We start from the raw sequence: 20,231 nt of genomic DNA, 5'->3' as shown, positions 1-20,231 counted from the left end.
CTGTTAGCAATTACAAGGCTTCCCCTAGAAAACTTGCTAAGCCCTGTGGTTGGACGCTAGGACAGTCATCCATCCAGCGGGCCGCCATGTTTTTGAATTAAAAAATGCTTAAAGTTGCCAAGAAATTTGAAAATATCACATGATAATTACGCGTTATTAAAATACTGGAAGATTAATATTTAAACACCAACTACAAGGTATTAGAAAAGCAAACATTAAAAAACAATTCAAGAAATAAGCAAGGCTTATAATACACTGGGGGAAACTCTGAATTAACACATCTTTACATGGAATATAATACACATTTTTAAGCAATGAAATTCAACCCTCACCAGACATTCTCTGGTTCAGAAGTATTCATACCCTTTGAACTGACTATAGCTTTTAAAACAAAAACTTACTGGGACTTTATAATGTAGACCAGGTAATTAGTCAGTTAATCAATCAATAAAGTAAGTTGTAAACAAATGCATTAATAAATTAATTCTGAAACAAGAATTTTGGAAAATTTGAACTTAAAGTGATAACAAGAGTATTTAAAAAGCAAAGGTGTGTAACATTTTTGGTTTAAAAAAAACAGATGAGTGTGTTTGTTAAAGTATTTTATTATGGACTTTATTGAGCTGACTTTGGTTTCAATGTCATTTGTCAATGTCATTCTAAGTCTCAGACACCAGGGATTACTATGATTTGAACTTTGAACTCCAGCCTTATAAAGTTTTGAGGTCAGGCCTTTTCTCCTTTTCACTGTGTCTTGTTGCCATTAGCAATGCTAAATGGTCCATTACATTTAGAGAGGTGAGTAGTAATTAGCTACGTTTACTCAGATACATTTACTTAAGTAATGTTTTTTGGGGGAAAAATACTATTTTAAAGCATCTCTGCTCTTACTTGAGTAAAATTTCTAGCTAGTCTACCCACTGCGAGCAACTTTACTGAAGGAAGAACAAACATTTTAACCAAAAATACCCCAAATCCACACACACTCCTACATTTTATGATAATATGAGACGTCCTGTTCCTACAGAACATTTATACTTCTAGTCTTTTTCTTTTTGTTTGACTCTTTTCAGCCATTTACAAGTCAGTGTCACATGATAGTATATGGAAGTAACTTATACATTACTTTGAGTATCATTGTTGAATATTAACCGTTTCACCACATATGTTTTTACTCTTAATTGGTAAATCTTTTGGACGGCTACTTTTTTACTTTTAGTTGAGTATAAATATGTCAAAGTAACTTTACTCTTAGTTGAGTAGATTTTTCTGGGAGTACGCTGTCCACCTCTTTACATTTAAAACTATATCCATGAAAAGACAGGATCAGTTTTTATGTCCACATGTAGGAGTTTTATGACAGTCTCATTCGTTTTTGGAAAAATCATTATGAAAACAGCATCTAATTTAAAAAAACGAAGAAGAAGAAGAAGAAGAATGGAAGGCTGTAGTTTATAATTTTACCAATCAAGTGGTTTTGGTCTTTAGTGGAAAAAGTGTGTGTGCATTTTTGGCGAAAAACATTTTTCTTTTGCATTTATTTCTATGACCATGCAGTATCTACATTCCACCACAAGGGGGCGTCAGAGTACAGGTAAAATACAAGAGAAAACTATACTGCTCAAAAAAATAAAGGGAACACTTAAACAACACAATATAACTCCAAGTAAATCAACCTTCTGTGAAATCAAACTGTCCACTTAGGAACCAACACTGATTGACAACGGGGACCCTCGTCGGGTCAATCAGTGTTGCTTCCTAAGTGGACAGTTTGATTTCACAGAAGTTTGATTTACTTGGAGTTATATTGTGTTGTTTAATTGTTCCATTTATTTTTTTGAGCAGCGTATAAAGAGCATCTCATAAGCTGTATGACTAGACTTTGTACACACTAAACGCGTCGGACCAATTTAACAACAAAACCTGTTACTGGATACTAAAACCACTTCCATTTCCTGTTTGTTTGGGGTTTCCTCTTTGGATTTAACCCATTTGAGAAGCCAAAACCTTTAAAAATCGGAGGTAAGATGATCACAAAGACGATAAACCCAGATGATAATGAAATACCCAATCTACTGGACTGTCTGCTTAGTTCCATATCTTCTCTGACAGGAAATGTCAAAATATTTGGACGCCTGTGGGGGACGTCTGGCTTTCCAGACGGCCTATATCTTTCATCGGCGACTATTTCCTGCTGCTTAGTCAAAAGAAAGATATTTTTTAGTCATTTTAACTCTATCTGGGATGTGAACAAATGAGGCTGCCCCACGGTGTTGACTAATCTGCAGGTCTGATTCATATCAGTTAAATTATAGCGCCTCATCCGGCTTTGTCATACTTCGGTTTAATTGATTGTGCCTACGGGAACGTTTTTTTTGTGTGTTTTTTTTGTTATACCAAATGACAAAAAATATCTAGATGTTTTAGCTTTCTATAACCATAAGAAAAATTCAATAGGCACAATTTCCTTCCGTCTTATCCTTGTCGTGGGGTAGTGGGTTTGTTTCACATCTCAGGGACTGAACGAATTCCCTTGTGAACATTCCCTGGAGACTAAACAGGATTTAAGGAGCTTCCGGACCTGATAGTTTGTTTTTCTTACATTCTTTTCCATGTGTCCAGAGCAAAGACAGCAACACTGACCACTTAGCTTAAAGCAAACAAATAAACTGACTTTGGTATTTGAACGGAAAGAGACCCAAAAGAAGCACTTATGTGGAAAGCTAAAATACGAAGTTGTTTCGTCAAAATAATACAAAAAAATTATGGTGGTCTTTAGAAATAAATAGAAAGTAAAAAAAAAAAAAAGTACTTCAAAAGTGCGTAAAAAAATTCTTTCGAGCTAAAACATGGTGGGTTTTGCTATGATGATGATGATGATGCGATGATGACACAGACTAATACTGGTGCAGCGTTACCGTCGACATGAGCAGCATCTGTATAAATAGGCATCTAGTTTAGTGGGGTCTGGTAGTGACGTGATCACGGTCCAGCCTCAGCCTTCAAAATAAAAGTAAAAAAAAAAATCTGAATGAAATAAAATTTAGTGCGTAATTAATTTCAGTGTGCTGGAATGTGAGATGTTTCATTCAATATGATAGAATAGTATATTTACTTTGAAATGTGTTGCAACAGTCCAGTTTCAGTTTTATACATATTTAGTTTTGTACATAGATTACAAAACCAATCTATGTGCAAAAGGTACCAAAGATTAAAATTATTTGCAGGTCTCTTCTCGCCTTCTGACAGAAACTCGTACATTTTATGAAGGATATGAATGCAAGATAAGAGAAATAGACCTCAATTAACAAAGAAAATTGATATTGATTAATAATTTATTTCAGAATTCCTATACCATATTATTTGTTTTTGTGTGTGTGTGTGTGTGTGTGTGTGTGTGTGTGTGTGTGTGTGTGTGTGTGTGTGTGTGTGTGTGTGTGTGTGTGTGTGTGTGTGTGTTTTTGTCTTTCATGGTTTTGACTGTGAAGCACTTCTGACCCTAATATTACTCGGAGAAGTGAAAAAGCACAATACCAATATTGCAACATTTGTTTGAGCATCTTGAATGGTCAGAAACTGTAGTATTTTCATTCAATGTTAGATAATTTCGATGCTTAATTAATTTTACTATATATAAAATTGGACTATATAAGTAGGAAAATATTATTTGGACTTTTTTTTAATAATCGCTCTTCTAAAAGTTGTCTTTTATTGTGAAGAGAATAAGACGGAAGCGCTGTTTCTAACGGGCCGCTTTGCTGCGGGCGGTGCGGTGTCTCCCTCCGCTTTATCCTAATTTAGTCTTAGGAGAGAAGACCCGCTCCCGGCGCTTCAAGGATACAATTGTTTATTTTAAGGCTTTCTGCTCCCTCTTTCGACTTAAATATATGGTAACATTTATTCTTTCATCGTCCAAGTGGAAGTTGAGTGGCATGAAGATTCGGAGGAAGGTTTGAGTCCTCGGAGGAGAAAGTGTCCGCCGGTGCCAACAGGGCAGACAGCCGCTGCTCTCGGTGCTTCTGTGTAGCGGGACATCACAGGGAGCTGGACAGCTCGCTCTTTGCTCCTGTATGTCGCCTCGGATATAACAGCACAGCGGCGAGGTAAGCAAGCTGAAACTGGACATTTTCTCTTCTCTTTTCTTTTTCTTCCATGCCCTAACTAATTTGAGCTGGTTAAAAGACACTTTTAAACACCTCCTCGTTTGTTTCAGTGGTGTGGAATCGCTTAGTGAGCTGAAAAAGTGTAATTACTGCGACAAACTGTGATGTAGCTTTCCTTTGGAATTGAACCAGGGTTCCTACAGTCTAAAAAATGTATTGCACTTAGTTTTATTCTTTTTCCAAAACAGGATATGTGTGGGGGAAAAAAAGGATATATCAATAATTTTTTTTGTTTTCCACCATTCATCCACCTATCTCTTACTTTGACTCCACCCATCCAAGTTTTTTATCCACCCAGGCACAATATCTCCACCATCCCTCAATTTGTTCATGATCCATTTGTTTACCCAATAATCAATCAGTTCATTTGATTTCCAACCGCCCTTCCATGAACCTATCCATTTTTCTGTCAACCATTATTTTCTATCACCATGTTTGTTTAGTGTAACCATCCATCTTTCTATTCATCTATTACATTAATTTGATTTCCAACCATCCATCCATTGATTTTTTTTTTTGTCATATTTTGTTATAAAATCCTCTTTAGGAAGTCACACCCAACTTTTGTATCTGTATTAAAAAGATTAAGACTTTTTGGTATGTTTTGAGTGTGGGAAAGTTTGGATACAAGACCTGAAACATGTGAACTCTGTGGAAATATTCAGTTTATTTTTCCAAAATAACTCACGAGTGATGGTTCAGGAGGAATTTCTGCTGCAGCCCGGCGTAGATGTTATCTTCTCCGTTTGATTAAATGGATCTGCAGCAGGCCCTTTAGTGCGCCTGGTCATATGAAAGGGGCTTCAACAAGTGATCTCATATGATGTATTGTGATTTCTGTCGGATCTCATCACATGAGGCGGGGAGAGAGCCACCCTAGAGGATTTAAGCCTCTCGCAGTGGGGATTTGTCCACAACGCTTTTTGACGACTTTGTGTCTGAACAAAGACGTTGGCTTTTCTAAAACCACTCAGCCCATGATTGGCAGGCTGTACAACTTCCACTGAGTGGGACTAAGCAGCAACCCCAGCGCGCCCCCCTGTTCCTCCCTCGCCCCACTCCTCCCTGCTGTTTCATCTGAAGAGTGAGATGGAAGATGAAAGCCTTATAAATCCAGCTGACCGCGCTGACTCCACACGGCACACGGGAGCGCAGTTTAATCAAGGAAATGGGGGCAGGAAGAGCGGCGAGGACAGACGGAGAATGAGAGGATGTCAGCCGGGAAGGACGGCCAGGAGGGTAGGGAGAGGAAAGGCTAATTGAGGGGGAGGGTAGATGTAGGACGGATGTAGGGTGGAGGTTGGTAAGATGGCAACAGAGCCAGCAGCTATCAGCTGAACGGATTGGGATCCCCGCTGTGGTGTCTTCCAGGTGGGGCCAATTTTTATTTTCACACATCTTCCCTTCAAGTTTGAATATTCTCCCTGCTCCTCAAATTGAGTGTTCTATCGATCTTAGTATGTATCTATGGCAAAGAACTGCATGGACTGGAATAAAGTACCACGCAAGTCTGTTATATAGTTGGTGACATTCTAATTTTAAATGTCTTGTTTTGGTGACACTTTTTGTTTAATGGATTTAGAAATGAAATTGGTAGTAAGATGGTCAAATGATTAAGACACCATTTCCCTTCCACCATAATCTATTGCTTTGTGCTGGTCTATCAAATAAAACCCCAATAAAATTACATTGAGGTTTCTTGTGACAAAATAAGGAAAACTTCTAAGGGTGGGAATACTTTTGCTTGGCACATTACGGTGACCTCAACAGTTACGTTTCCCCCTTAATTCTACACAACATCTTCACATTTCTTTGCCTTTTGAACCGCTAATACAAATGTTTTCAGAGTTGGATTGAAGGGTAGGTTTTCCTCCCAGTGACATGTTTTATGACCTCTACAATCATTTTTAGCTCCATTATTTTGCCTTCGCTCTTTCCCTGCCAGCCTCACACTTCAGGGAGCTCCAAATACTCTTCTGGGCCATTTTTGGTGTTGCCCGTTGCTTCTAAAAACAGCTTCTGAAGCACCAAGGAGGAGCGGCGTGGTTAGAGCTGACCTCTGCTCGCCATGGTCTGCTGAGGAGACGAAGCCAAACATGCTGCGTTGGTGGTAAATAGTAGAAGCCTTTGAGCTCTCTCTCTCTTTCTCTCTCTCTCCATCTCTTACCGTGTTTGTTGTTGTGATCGCGTGAAGGCTAAACTTTGAGGCCCTTCATCCTTCCACGCCCCTGCCCACATGGATGAACGTGTTTAGAGATGTGGCTGTGAATGCCGGCCCTTCTTTAATCAGTGAGAACAATAGCCGAACTGGAATCAAAAGAAAACAACAGAAATATGTTTTTATTTCTCTGATCCTGGTGGAATAAAAAAAATACAAATGATGTGAGGAGAAACTTGTACATTATGCCAGAATGCAAAGCCAGAACTGAATGCCATGTTATCAACTTCCTTTGTTCAATTAGAGGCAGGAAATGAGTCAGGAGACATGCAGCAAAGATTCCCAACTGGACTCGCAGTTTTGTAACTTTATAATCTTAATTGTTCTGTTAAGCCTGTCAAAGTTTGTGTCTTTTTTGTTATATTTATCTTTCTTTTTTTTTTTTACACTAGAGTTCAACGAGTGGTTCACTTAAGTTTGTCATTTTCTGTTTAGAATCAGCCAAATTTGTTCCCACAACGAGGATTTTCATATAAGTTTCACATCCTCACAGCATGTAGATGTTAAATATAAAGAACAGATAAAACACAGCAAGTATGTACGTATACAGTTATACTAATTAAATAAAAAATATATTAATTCCAATGCACCTTGTTTGTCAGATTATTAAGTGCCTATTGATTAAAAACAACCGTTAAGCAGGTATTAAACGTGTTTTCTATTAATTCCATATTACTGATATAAAAAAAAATTCTAATTGGCCTTATTTTAAATGTCATGTTTTCATTAGCTGTAAGTAAAAAATCCTGTTAATCAACAAAATTAAAGGTTCAAAAACATTAGTAGCCGTGCTTCCATTGAGAATTGCTCAGATTGGAATTATGAAAATAAATTTGTTTTATGACGCGCCAATTAAAAAAAAACGACAAATCTTTCAATGAAACGTTTTGCATTGGGATGTTGCTACTGGTGAAAATGCAAAGAAGACTACAGGAAGTGGTAGGAGCATCGTGGCGCCGCATGTTTTTTAATGACTTATCATGCGAACAAACTGATTCACATGATTTTAATTTGATTTTAATTGCATTTCTTATTTAATGGAAACACAGCAACTGTGAAATTGTTGGGTTTTTTTTCAACATTAGCCAAATATTAACTACGTTATGCGCACATTTGTATTGTTATCTATATAACAATTTCACTTATTGAACTGAGTAACTGGAGTAAATGAACTTCTTAATAATAATCTATTTGATTGAATATGGGTGTGTAAGAACACTCTATTTTATTTTCTCTAAGACAGGTTAGAAAAGTGAAGATATGCTTATTTTAATTCCTCAGTAGACTGAGAAAAACATTTAGCTGTAAAGAACTTGTTTTTCTTGTTCAGAACAGGAACTTGCTCTTTCTATCATGTTTTTTTTCTTTCTTAACAGTAGCTACCCATCTGACCATATCTACCATAATAGTCACTTTTTATGTCTTATCACATTCAAACAGTCCATCTTCAGAATGCTGACCAGTTAGGGAGTTTCTCTTCTGAGGAAATGTGCAATTTGCTGTGATACAAAGATAACTTTGCACATTTTCCACCTAAAGCTCTAAAATAGAACAGAATGTTGTTAGTTCCTCTTAATGGCCTTTTGAAACCAAAAATGACATTCACTTCACTTCTTTTTAAAATGCTGTTGAATGTTGCCTCCACACATCTTGCATACTAACAACCTACTCGTGTGCATGCAAAACGAATCACAGCTTGTTATGAATTTAATTACATCTGCATTTTGCTGCCATGCTCATAAAGTTTTAATTACTGTAGCTACAAGGGGTATGGATGAACAATTAATACTGTGATAAATCTGAATTCATCACAGTCATCCAAACACAGGTTAGTCTGAGTGACTGTTGCTAGGCTGCACTGAGTATAATAGCAGTATCATCCATGATAAGGTTGTGCTGGGTTTTTTCATCTAACTTGCCTGTCAACTCACATTCAGCAGTATGATACTTTCTTCTGACTTGTTTTTTACTTGTATATATATATGATATTCAGGACGTTATTCTTTTTTTAAAGTTATTGGAATCCGAGTTCAAAGCGTACCACAGATTTGCCCGACTAACTATACAAGCTTCTTTGCCGCTTCTGGTCAGTTGAAAAACAACTTTACAGAAACAACATTGCCACTATCTTGTGGTAGCACCAGCTGATTACCAAGTGATTTGTGTAGAAACTAGCAGGCCGTTTATGAAAATACAGCCTAATTTTGTATAATGCAGTGACTATTAGTAGGGGTAAATATGTCAGCTGGCTGATAAATTGGTCCTTACTGACTATAGAATATTAACTTAATAATCAAAAGTAACTCTCTAAACTCTGTCACAACAGCCCTACCAGTTCAGCTAGTCATTATTATTATTATTACTACAGAATGAGCATTTATTATTCACTTATAAGTGATGGAATGTTTCCTATCTCTAGTATTATTTGAACACATAATGTCATACAAATGTGATCAACTCAACAACATTAATGGTTGATTAGATTTTCTTTCCATATGTGTAATCAAATGCTGAGTGTTTTCTAAGATCTACTGGAATTTCCCCCTTCTTTCCTGTTGTCTAAATGATGTGAAAAAGGAACACACACGGGCTTCTACGAGTTAATGTCTGAATATCCATCATGGTCAGAAACTGTAATAGGTTTAAGAGCAGTTACAGAGGTCCACTGTTTTGTTTAACAACTAACAGATATTGAAATACATTGCTGACTCGTGATAATCTCCCATGACATGTTTTCCTTCACTGCTCCCTTGAGGAAATATGCGTAACTGCGGCGTGCTTACTGCTAAACTCTGCGCCGCTTTTCCTCTCCTGCAGCGACGGAAATAGCAGCCCTGAGTTAAAGTGTTAAGTCTGGGCCCTAATGAAAGACATCTGAGTGTCATTATTGCTCCAGTTACGGTGGAGCAGCCCACAGATGGCCTTTTTGCTTGGCTTAAACTAGATTAAGACTCAACTTTGAAAAGTCTATCTAGCAGTTCTGGAGCAGCTAACGCACACACTTCAAACTTGTTCTGTCTAACAGCTTTTCATTAATCACATCACACTCACTGCTGGAAATATTTGCGCTGTGGTCAGCTGCTGCCATATATGTAAATATTTCTGAGTACAGAGTTGTTGAGCTGATCTTTGTCAACCGATTCAGAGAAAGAACATCTGCGTCAGTTGTTTGCTGCTCTCCAGCTCTGTATGAAACAGTTTCCATGCTTAGACGTCGGTGATGACACGTTTAGGGTCATTTAACATTTGAAATAAACATTTGATGCTCTTTGCAGCGAGGCGGTTTAGTTTGGCCTCTATTCATCTCTCTTTCACATGTTTGAACGGCCACTGTGTCATTTTTGAGTGGGAGTTGGCTCATTCCTGGGCATTTAGATGCAAGCTTCCTGTGTGCTCAAGTTGAGTTTCCTGTGTTTTGAGTAGAGGAAAAGCAGCCTCAGCATACGTGGGGAATTTGTGGAGGACTACTGTGCACTTTCTTTTATTGGATCAGCATTAATATTGAAACAGATGAATAAAAAAACCTAAGATGTTCTACTTCACCTACTTTTAGGTAACCACAATACATGTGCCTAAAAAAAATTGGTTTAGTTGGTATCTCACATGGAATCTCCAATGCAGCATCTTCATCCTTGGTTTATAACCAGAACGAGAAGAAAACAGGTCCTTGTGGTTTTATCATCCTGTGTTCACACATAAATGTGACAGTGTGGGTTTCAGTGCTGAAGATTTCTTCTCAGAACAATGAGATATTTAACCTCCCAAGTAGAGTTTACAGGAACCATTAGGTAAAGATAAAGGTAATTCTATTTATATAGCACATTTTCAGCAACAAGGCAATATACAATGTGCTTAGGGGTGGTAGCCACATAATAAACTGCTTATGCTATAATCCATTTAATACCCAACAACATTCCAGACTCCAGATGAAAGGAGTCATGTGGTTAAAAGAAAGAGAGACACGAAGCATTCATGAGGTGCATCTGCTAAGATTCTTTGTCTATAGAATCTAATAACACTTTTGTGTGTCTGCCTTACAATTCCAAGGCATATGAAGATATGTTTAGAAAAAAAAACTTAAAGAATCATTTTGTGTTCATCTGATCCTCAAGCATTCTTTTTTCCTTCTCCAGCTAATGTGGCTGGAAGCTAGTAGTCAACGCCAAAGAAAATAAATGGAAAATGAATTCTGCCAATAATGTGTCAAGCAGCATTGTGCTGAGGTTTTTCAACTTCCCAATATTCATTTTATTTCAGATGTCTATCAGGGTTTCCCGCAGAAAACCTATAAGCCTGATGGTGCAGATGCAAGTTCAGTCCACCAGTGGCCCACCGTCTTTTTGTATTAAAAAATGTTAAAAGTTAAAAAAAAATTTACATGCACGATCAGGCATCAATATTTAGAAATAATACCATACGAGGCCAATGGGCAGGTGCAAGATGGCACAATTGGTGTACGCACTCTTGCACCCAGTTAAATGTGTCATCTATAAATAAACAAACAATGCTTAGAAAAGGGCAAATAAAACCTGGTGGCCCGCCAAGCTTATGATACATTTGGGGAAACCCTGTCTAGGAAAAGATCCATGAATACACAAAATGTCCTTGAATAATTACGTTCTACAGAAAAATCTATGAATAGGTGACTGACTAGAAGTGTCCCGATGCAACTTCAGATTTCACATCTGATGCGATACCAACATCGCAGCTTAGACTATTGGCCGATACCGATATTTACCTGATACAATGATATTGGCTCAAATCCTACATTTATTACTTATTTTGTAGTGTGGAATGTTAGAAAAGACTTGATCAAGTGATATTACTCAAACAGAAGAATAGTCAACAGCAATAGGTATGAGAAAAATTAAATCATTTTATTATAAAAAAATAAGGTTAATAATAATGGGGCTAGGCATTGGATGCAAGAAATGCTGAAGTAGATTAAATGCTGCAACAAAACTTTGGAGCAAAGTGCTTAGATCAGAGATTTTAGATGTGGGCCAATATATTCCGATACTCATTTTTTGGCTGATATGGGGCTGATTTCCGATACCATTATTAGCAAACAACCCTAATATTGACTTATACGTTGGCCCAATGTTTTGGGCTTTGAACCCTCATCCTCAGTCAGTCAGGTGATTCACACAAAGTATGGAAACAATGACTCAAAGGTAACTTAATCTGTCCAGACTCATCATCACTTTACCGTTTATCTTAATAATCAAGATAAAGGGTACAAAACGGGGTCACTCCATAAGCCTACACAAACTTATTAGACTTAACGCGACTTAATGTTCTTACTACACTCCATTCCTTCAGGCTTAGAACCACATAGAACACATTTTCAGATACAACATATGTGGAAAGATATGAACCGGTGTGACAGCAGTTGAAGAAATGTTTCATAGGCCGCTTCCTGTTCCAACGGATCACGAGCTGCCGGGCTGGATGTTTCCCAGTACAAGCTTTAGTTTAGTTTTTGGCCTCAGGAAGATGCCAAGAAAGTATTTGCTCATGTGGGAAAACAGTTTAAGTCAATATTGCTGAGAGACAAGAGCAGCCACATGGGGAGTCAGAAATAACCAGCCCAGAAATAGAGATGTGAACAGTAATAGCTAGTTGGCTTCACTCCAAAGGTTGTGGTTTTTGCCTTCATTGTTTCTCCTTAAATGTTCTGTAGGAGTAGGGTCTGATTAGAGGTGAACACTGTACAATGTAGCTGCATTTTGAGGGGCAGAAAATGATATCACTTCTGGTTAAATGTTGTAGCTTTTCTGTCTGGAAATGCTACAGTCTTTCCAAAGCCACATCCCCTCCAGAGGTGTATCTTTAGCCCTTGCTGAACACTTGAGGAATGTTGGTGGGATTGGAGACAATATCTGGGACTACAGGAAGGAAAAAACAGAACAGATTGGTTTTCAGGACTGGCAGCAGATTCTGTTTTACACTACTGAATTTGCTCATATTACTTCCAAAAATGTCAAACAGTGGGCCTCTGAGGAAACATTACAGATAGTTTGAAAAATGCATCAAAATATTTTTTTTCCTCCTAACTAAAGTGAATTATCTGCATTTTCCGCATACCAACTTAATTTAGTTGTATAACTTATGTTTATGAAAATCTCAGCAGATGTTTCTAACAAAGAACTTTGTGGTTCAAACCATATTTCTACATGCACATTACTTTTTCCAAACACTTCCAGAATTATCTACTGGGACAATTCTGGAAGACAGTGCTAGTATGTTGTCCTGTATTTCTCCTCATATGGATTCACAGAGAGCTGCCATGCTAATGTATGCTAGCCAAGAAAAAACTGGGCATGCAGTTTAAATTTTACATGTCACCGTTACAGCAATAGCCAGAAGATATTTTTATGCCTGTGTTTCTCTTAGAATATTGTTAAAACAAAAGCTGAAATGACAGTTTCGCAATTTCATTTGGTTTCTAGATTTGAGATCAGCACATGTGGGGGTGTTGCCTCTCTTTTCTCACTACATTTTCTCATTTCTCCTGTTCCCCTGAATCAAACTGAAGTATTCTGTTCTATATTTTTTTTTAGACACAAATGCAAATCAACCTCAAATGTTTCCTAGTAAAGAATATCAAACTCATTCAACCACAAACCTGGTTGTGTTTTATTGGGATTTTATGTGATTAGCAAACTAAATTGTAAAATATTGAAGTTTCACATTGATGTTTGTGGTAATTATTTCAATAAGATTACAAAATATATTGCAAAGTTTGACAAAGGCACTTTATATATTTTAACATGTTCAAAAAATTCTTTAGAAAGACTTAAACTTAAGTTGCTGAAACCTGTAGAAATCAGTTAAACCTGTCGAGATAGAAATTGCAACTCTTGTGATTTATGCTATGTTCACACAGCAGGTCTTAATGAACTGGGAAGTTTCTACAGTAATAAAAAAAAAGTCAGATACTTGGAGCATGGGCCTCAACATCGGATTGGGGTCACATTTGACCTGCTGTGTGAATGTAGCCCCAGCTCCAAGTGGTATCTGGAACACATTAATGGAAAGAAACACATAATCAATTGACTTGTTGAATTTATAAAGTTGTAAACAAATATGCCACAAAGATCAAGCCTCATTGTTGGGGCTTCTTGGGGTAATCTCCTGAAATATCAAGGATATGATTAGCCTGTTGGTGTACAGACCTGTATACCCTTCATGCTTTGTGTTCCTGCTTCAGCTCACTGAGCATTAACAAACAGGTAATTACCAGGTTTCTACTGGTCGTTATCGCTCACTGAGGATATTTATTCCTTTTAAAAGATCTGAATCTAATGATACCAACTTGCCGTCACTCGCCAGTTTTAACTCCACTTTTTCTTCAGTACAGTGAAAGAGTTTCTTCTGTTTTATATCAAACTGTAATCCTCAGATTATTCCTAAATGCTACAATGAACCAACTGAGTTAAGCCATCAGCACGTCTCTTTAGGGCTGCTTCTCACACAGATTCTTTCAGAGATGAGAGGGCAGTGAGTGTGGGTGTTTGGAGTGTCAAAGTCTGTGTCATAGTCCCTGGGGGCAGCCTGATTCATTCCTATTGTGTGGTAAGAGAAGGTCTTCTGGATCGGATCATGGTGGGAAGCCAGACCGGGGGTTGTGGAGGCGGAGCTGGACACAGATGAGCTCTGTTTGGTATTCTTCTTTAACACTCCTGCACTTGTACATCTCAGAGTTTAAGCATGTTGCTCATTGGCCACTGCTGAAGTTACGCGGAGGGATAGGGGCCACTGGTTTGGCTCCACTTGTAAGTGGAGGAACGGGGTCGCAGGCGGAGCGTGAACTGTGTGGCCAATACAAGAGGGTAGGAGGAGAGCAGTGGAATAGCTGAACAGATCCCTAAAACGTCTTTAATTGAAACCACAGAACACTGACAGTGTATTAATCATGTTACTGTAGACTGACGGGCCTCTTTAGGTTCCTTTTTCCTCATAACTTTAAATTAAAATGAACTTGTTCACCACCATGGAAAGCAATAGCTTAGGCAAAAAAAGTATTTTCTCAGGCGTCAAGGCTACCATTTCTCCTACTAAGCTGTGCGCCGCCCTTTCCTGTTTTCCTTCTCCTCCATTCTGTCCTTTCGCACCCATTCTCAGTAAGGGAAGCACCAGCTCCCTCACTGCCCCCTCCCAGCCATGACCAGTTCTTTAACACTGCTATATGCTTTAACTGCTTACTTCCTGATGCTACTAGTCATTAATCATTGTAGTGCGACTGAGGTCAGCTCTTCTGAGAATTTGGCAGTATGGTTTAAGTTAGAAGGGAGTCGGTCCCGTCGTGTTCTTGTGTGTGATTCAGTTCAGCTCTGTCTCCTGAGGATGTTTGAGTTGGTTATCTGCTGGTTTAAGAGATATATTAATATAACAGCTGGATCTGTAAGTAAAGTGTTGGAAGTTTTCTTTCTCAATCTTCAAAAAATATGAATCATGAGAATGTAAATTATTGAGCTTATTTTAATTTATCATGAGATTAATTAATTAATTGCAACAGAATTGGCTGCAAAGCAACATTGCAATCAACTAATCCACCATTTAGCACTTTTTTCAAAGATATTCTTGTATTTCTGTTTTTTGTTTGTCTTCTTTTTTAAAACACATAGTCACTGTGTTTCCATTATGATTGTACACAAATCTTTGCCTATTTTCTTCTGTTGCACAGAAGCATGATTTTTTTTTTGTTTTTTTTAGCTCGGTTTGGAAATTACATTTTCCATGGGGTCTTATTTAATGTGTTTCCATTAAATAAGAAATTAAATTAAAATCAATCACAAATAAGCTTGTTCACGTCATAAGTCGTTAAAAATCATGGCAAGACAAATGTAAACAACTACAGATATATTAATAATTCAGCCATCTATCAGCCTTATTCAGGCACAGGAGCAAAAAAAAAACAACCAAAAAAAACACAAATTCAACCGGTATTCATAGTGGATGTACAGAACCAGCATGACGGGTCACTATCACGGTCAAGCAGTGTTCAACATCTCAGGAATGCCTTAGAATTTCGGCCCCTGTTAGACACGCACCACAATTATCTGCCATGTTCCAGCCTCTCCTGCCGAGTGACAGATCCGTGTGAAGTCCATAAAAAGCTGAGCTGCCTTTAGTCACAGCTCAGGTGTGTGTGTGTGTGTGTGTGTGTGTGTGTGTGTGTGTGTGTGTGTGTGTGTGTGTGTGTGTGTGTGTGTGTGTGTGTGTGCGTGCGTGCGTGTGTGTGTGTGTGTGTGTGTGTGTGTGCGTGCGTGCGTGCGTGCGTGCGTGTGCGTGTGTATGTGTTGCTATCTCGGTGGAAGAATGACAAGGACAGCTAAATAAACTTTTAACAGCCAGTGCTGAGCTGCCCTCGCTCTACTAAAGGAGCTGTCTGTAACTTCTATGTCGTCTGGTTCTCCCAGGTTTCTTCTACATTGGAGTTTTCTGGTTGGTCTGCTGGACCCCTCCCTCTCACTTCCACACATTTGTTTTTTGTTAAATCTTTTGGTTCATGAATATTTAAGTTGTTTGTAGATTTCAACACTCATAAATCTGAGTATTACTGGATGATGGAAGAGTGTGCGGTATTCTTGGCAATCGGATGCTCTTTCAAAATGATGTGTTCGGTTTCTAAACTGTGTAGGTTTTTTTCATTTAGTCACATTGACATTCAGCTGCGGGTGTTTTGGATGAGCAGGGGAGCTTTTTTTTTTTTTTCCAACATATTATAAAAATTGGGGCTGCTTGTTTTTTCTTTATCTCTTTACCAGTATTTTTTAAGTTTATAGCCCCAAACCTTGTCTGTACTGAAGCGTTTTTTTGTTGTTGTTTTGTTTGTTTTTTTAGCTTGGTTTGGAAATTGTTGTTTTCCACGGGGTCACTGACATTAGTCTGTGAGACCAAGTGGGAGGGTTGGGAATCTGGGTAGCCTCAGAGAAGACTGCTCTTCCTTCGTGGGAATCTACTGGAAAAAAAGACGGCGAGGCTAAAGATGCCTACTAACTCACTCCATTTTGTGGTTTCATCAACATGAACCAGTCAGAAACTCTAGGGTGGGCTATATATATATTATTTTTTGGGAGCTTCAGACTGTATTATTATTTAGATTTGGACAGATTAAGCAACATAAGAGTGATAATCAAGTTTACACAACTGTTCTGTGTACAAGAAATTAATACACTTGAGTATTATAAGTGTTTTTGTTTATGTTCCTATTTAGAGTTATGTAAATTTAATGGTTTACTTAGGATTTCCCCTGGAAAACCTGCTAATTCCAGGTAGAGGCACTAGTGCAGTCCACCAGTGGCTCATTCCGTTTTTATGTTGAAGAATCTTAAAAGTTACAAAATTTGGAGGCAAGTTAAGCCTGGTGGCCCTCCAAGCTTATACTACACTGGCAGAAACGCTGTTTATTGTCGGTCAATATAAATAGTTTTCTTTATTATTTATTTTGATCTAGCATCTTCACGTTGCTTGGTATGAGACTCTCTTGATATGATAAACTAAAATCAGAGTCAGAATACTTTATTAATTCCAGGGAGAAATTCTGCTGTTGTAGACAATAATCTGAATACACATCCAAAAAAAAAAACAGATATGAAACAGAAATTTGATAAGGTGATCCAAATGGATTCAGACATAGAATCAGTTGTGTTAAATTAAAACAAACAAAAACCTTTTTTAATCCTATTTTAAGATGACAAAAGCACAAGAAACACTGTTAGTATAAGTGATTCTTTGTAGTCACAGAGAAGAGTTGTATATTTAAATCACTACATGTAGGAAAGATCTAATTGCTTTGATAAAAACACAAAAATTACAATAATTGTTGTCATTGCCAAAATAACCCACTCATATTGTTTATTCATTCACAATAATTTTGTCCATATTTATTTTATATTTGCTAAGTTGGACCTTTTGTGGTGCTTTTGTGGAGTTTAGAGTTTATCACATAGACTCTTATTGAGTAGATGTGCTGGTTAATTTGTCATACTGTTATATATATTTGCCTAATTCACATCAAACTTTTTAAAACCAATGTTGAAAGAAAATTTAACTGTAAGTAAGTCAAATGTAACACTTGAAAATGACCTTTAGAAACAGTGCATCATTGTGCTCTTTTCCTGTTCTTTAGCTCTCTGACTCCAGCTCCACGTTTTATATTTTTAACCAGCATTCCTCTAAATGCCGTGAGCCTGAAGATACTTGACTCCCAGCTTGAGTTTTATAGGCCTAGTTTGCATCTGAATGGATCCTTCAGAATGCCAAACCTGAAGTGAAAACAGAACCGGAGCTACAGTGAAAAGAAAATAGTTGAATGTTTTTGTAGTTGTCGGAATGCTGTGTGAAATTGATCATTTTGAAGTGAGGTCTCTCTGGAAATAGTAGTTTATTCTCCTTAATGTGGACCACACTCTGTGTGTAAACCTTTCTCTCTACGTCTCTGTTTTAACAGAAGGTTCTCAAGTTATATAAAATCTGTATTTTTATAGTGGTGTCACATTGTCAGTCATTGGTTATGTATTTTCTTTCTTATTATTCTTTTTAACGTTAAATGGAAATACACAGGCTAATACAAAAGTCCCAGGCACAGCACTGGAGATTTAAGCCATCTGATCTAATCTGGGGGGCTGCAGACAGGCTGTCTGCTCTTCTGTGTCTATTTAAATGAACACACACACACACACACACACACAGTCACATAGGCATTCAGGAATGCACTGGTCAACACCACTCACACTTACTGTCAGAACCTCTTTTCCCAACAGTGTAAGGCAATGTAATTTTATAATCCAGCCCCTATAAAAGACCAGCAGAAACTGGTAGTTAAAAGAAATCAACACAAAAAAGCTTCTGTCCTCCTATCTCTATCTTTCCGGATTTAATTTGAACCTCATGCTTTGATATCCAGTGTCGAATACAGGAGCTTCTCTGTGGAATAAATCTCCATGAGTTTCTGATTATCGCTCAAGCTCAATATTGGCCTCACATTCCAGCTATTATTTAGCTGCGGTATTTTTTTTTAAGCTCCTGCTATCCTGAGTAATAAAAGCTAAACTTACACCACTGATGTGTCCCGAGGTCATAATATTTCCTATTCTCTTTGTTTCTGTTGTGCAGCTTTCATTACATTAACACGGCTACTGTAGTTGTAGCATCACCAAAGCGACATAATTTGTTACCTGATGACCTTAAGCTTCGGTGCAGTTGTTCTGTGAGACTCAGAAATTTGTTAAAGGGCATGAGTAGAGAAACAATCAGAAAAAATTGGCAGCTGGATGGATGATGTCCCTTCTGTTGCCAACTCATACTAGTGTAGGTGTAGGCATTCTGCACAAAAAAAAAAAAAATTAGTTTGGCACTACAGGGTTTAAGCCTGAAAAGAGATGCAATGCGAGAAACACAAAGCCGTTGACAAAGAGTAACAGACAGACTCCGGATGTGTCAGTTTTTGATATTCTTGATTGTAGTACAGCAGAATTCCCCAATATTGTATTGATAGTTTTATTCGGTTTTAAATTTCATTCAAATTTAAAGGTCTTAAATTTGATTTGCTGAAACCTGCAGATACCGTGCGAGGAAATCTGCTATGAGTCACAGTTCATGTGGGATAATTTGATGGCGCTAGTCAATAGCGCATCACTTGTACGCAAGAATACTGCTGAAAGACCCCGAAAAAGTCATGCAACAGCATAAGACCAAATCAGGACTTTGACTGACGAGCAAAATGCTGCGTGTGGCAAAAAACCGAAACACAACATCCCCATTGTGAAACAGGCAGAGAACGACATCAGCCTGCGGCAGAGGTTAAGCAGAACCACAACCCTAAACATACAGCCAAAACTGCGACAGAATGATTAAGCTTAAAGAAGATTCATAAACTAGGATGGCCGCCATCGACATCTAGATCAAAATCCAATTGGAAATCTGTGGCAAGGCTGGAAAGCTGTTCCCCTAAATCCAATTTGACTGATACTGAGTTGTTTTTGCAAACATAATTTGATAAAGATTTAAGTCTAGATGTGAAAAACTACTAAGGAAGTACAGCTAAAGACTTGCAGTTGTATTTGCAGTGAAAGGTGGCATGACAAATTATAGACCTGGAACGGTTGAATAGAAATGTATGCTGGAATGCTGAAAACCATCCATCATTGTCCTTTCAATTCACATCTACGCTCTACTTTGCTGGCCTATATAGGCCTGAAAGTTTCACCACATCCACCTTTTGTTCCAGGAAACAAATAAGCTATTCTTGCACCTTCCAAACACCACAATCATCTGTGGTGAAGTTTAGGAAACGGTAATCATCTCCAAAACATAAACTGTTAAAATTTTAGGGCTTCTTTCGGACAGCTGGAAGTGATTCAAGTACAGTTTCAGTCTTCAAATACCTCAGAGATAACATTGTAAGAGAGCGCCTTCCTGCTTTGGTTTGCACCTGTAAACAAGCCCTTTTGTGCCCGTCTACTTAAACAGTTATTTTAAACAAGGAAAGTTGATGTATCATTTGATAAAAATGATCTCAGATCTCAAGTGTGAGTTAATTTGATTATATATTTATTTCCAAAGAGTTTCTATTTCCATTGTCTTTGGTTCTGATCACAGGACAGATGACTCTTGACAAACTCGAACTCCTGGTCAACCAATAATCATTCTGTGTAGTATTTATTAGCAATATACCAAAATGTTCTTGCTGAAGAGAAGACTATTAGTAGGTTATAGACAATAAACAGAAGAAATAAAAGATTAAATGTGCTTTGAGACACTGAGCAAGGCTGTACATGTCTCAAATCAACCTTTCCTTGCAGGGGAAGGACCTGCAGTCACTGCATCCATTAGCCCTGAGC

General features: G+C 37.8%; 1 protein-coding gene across 2 annotated transcripts in view; it reads left to right on the top strand.

Annotated features, from left to right (window-relative positions):
* Nucleotides 1–3,765: 3,765 nt before the first annotated feature.
* itgb1a (integrin, beta 1a) overlaps nucleotides 3,766–20,231 on the top strand; it is a 31,487-nt gene continuing 15,021 nt past the window's right edge. Inside the window, exon 1 of one of the 2 annotated variants that reach the window (XM_008438263.3) lies at nucleotides 3,766–4,103. The gene's annotated coding sequence lies outside the window, so the exon portion shown is untranslated. The remainder of the gene's footprint in view (nucleotides 4,104–20,231) is intronic. The other variant, XM_008438264.3, reaches the window with a different exon arrangement.

The sequence above is a fragment of the Poecilia reticulata genome, chromosome 20 (assembly GCF_904066995.2).
Source record: "Poecilia reticulata chromosome 20, P_reticulata-male-v2, whole genome shotgun sequence".
Lineage (NCBI taxonomy): Eukaryota > Metazoa > Chordata > Actinopteri > Cyprinodontiformes > Poeciliidae > Poecilia > Poecilia reticulata.
Note: the sequence above shows the minus strand (reverse complement) of the source record. Positions and strands in the feature narration are given on the sequence as shown.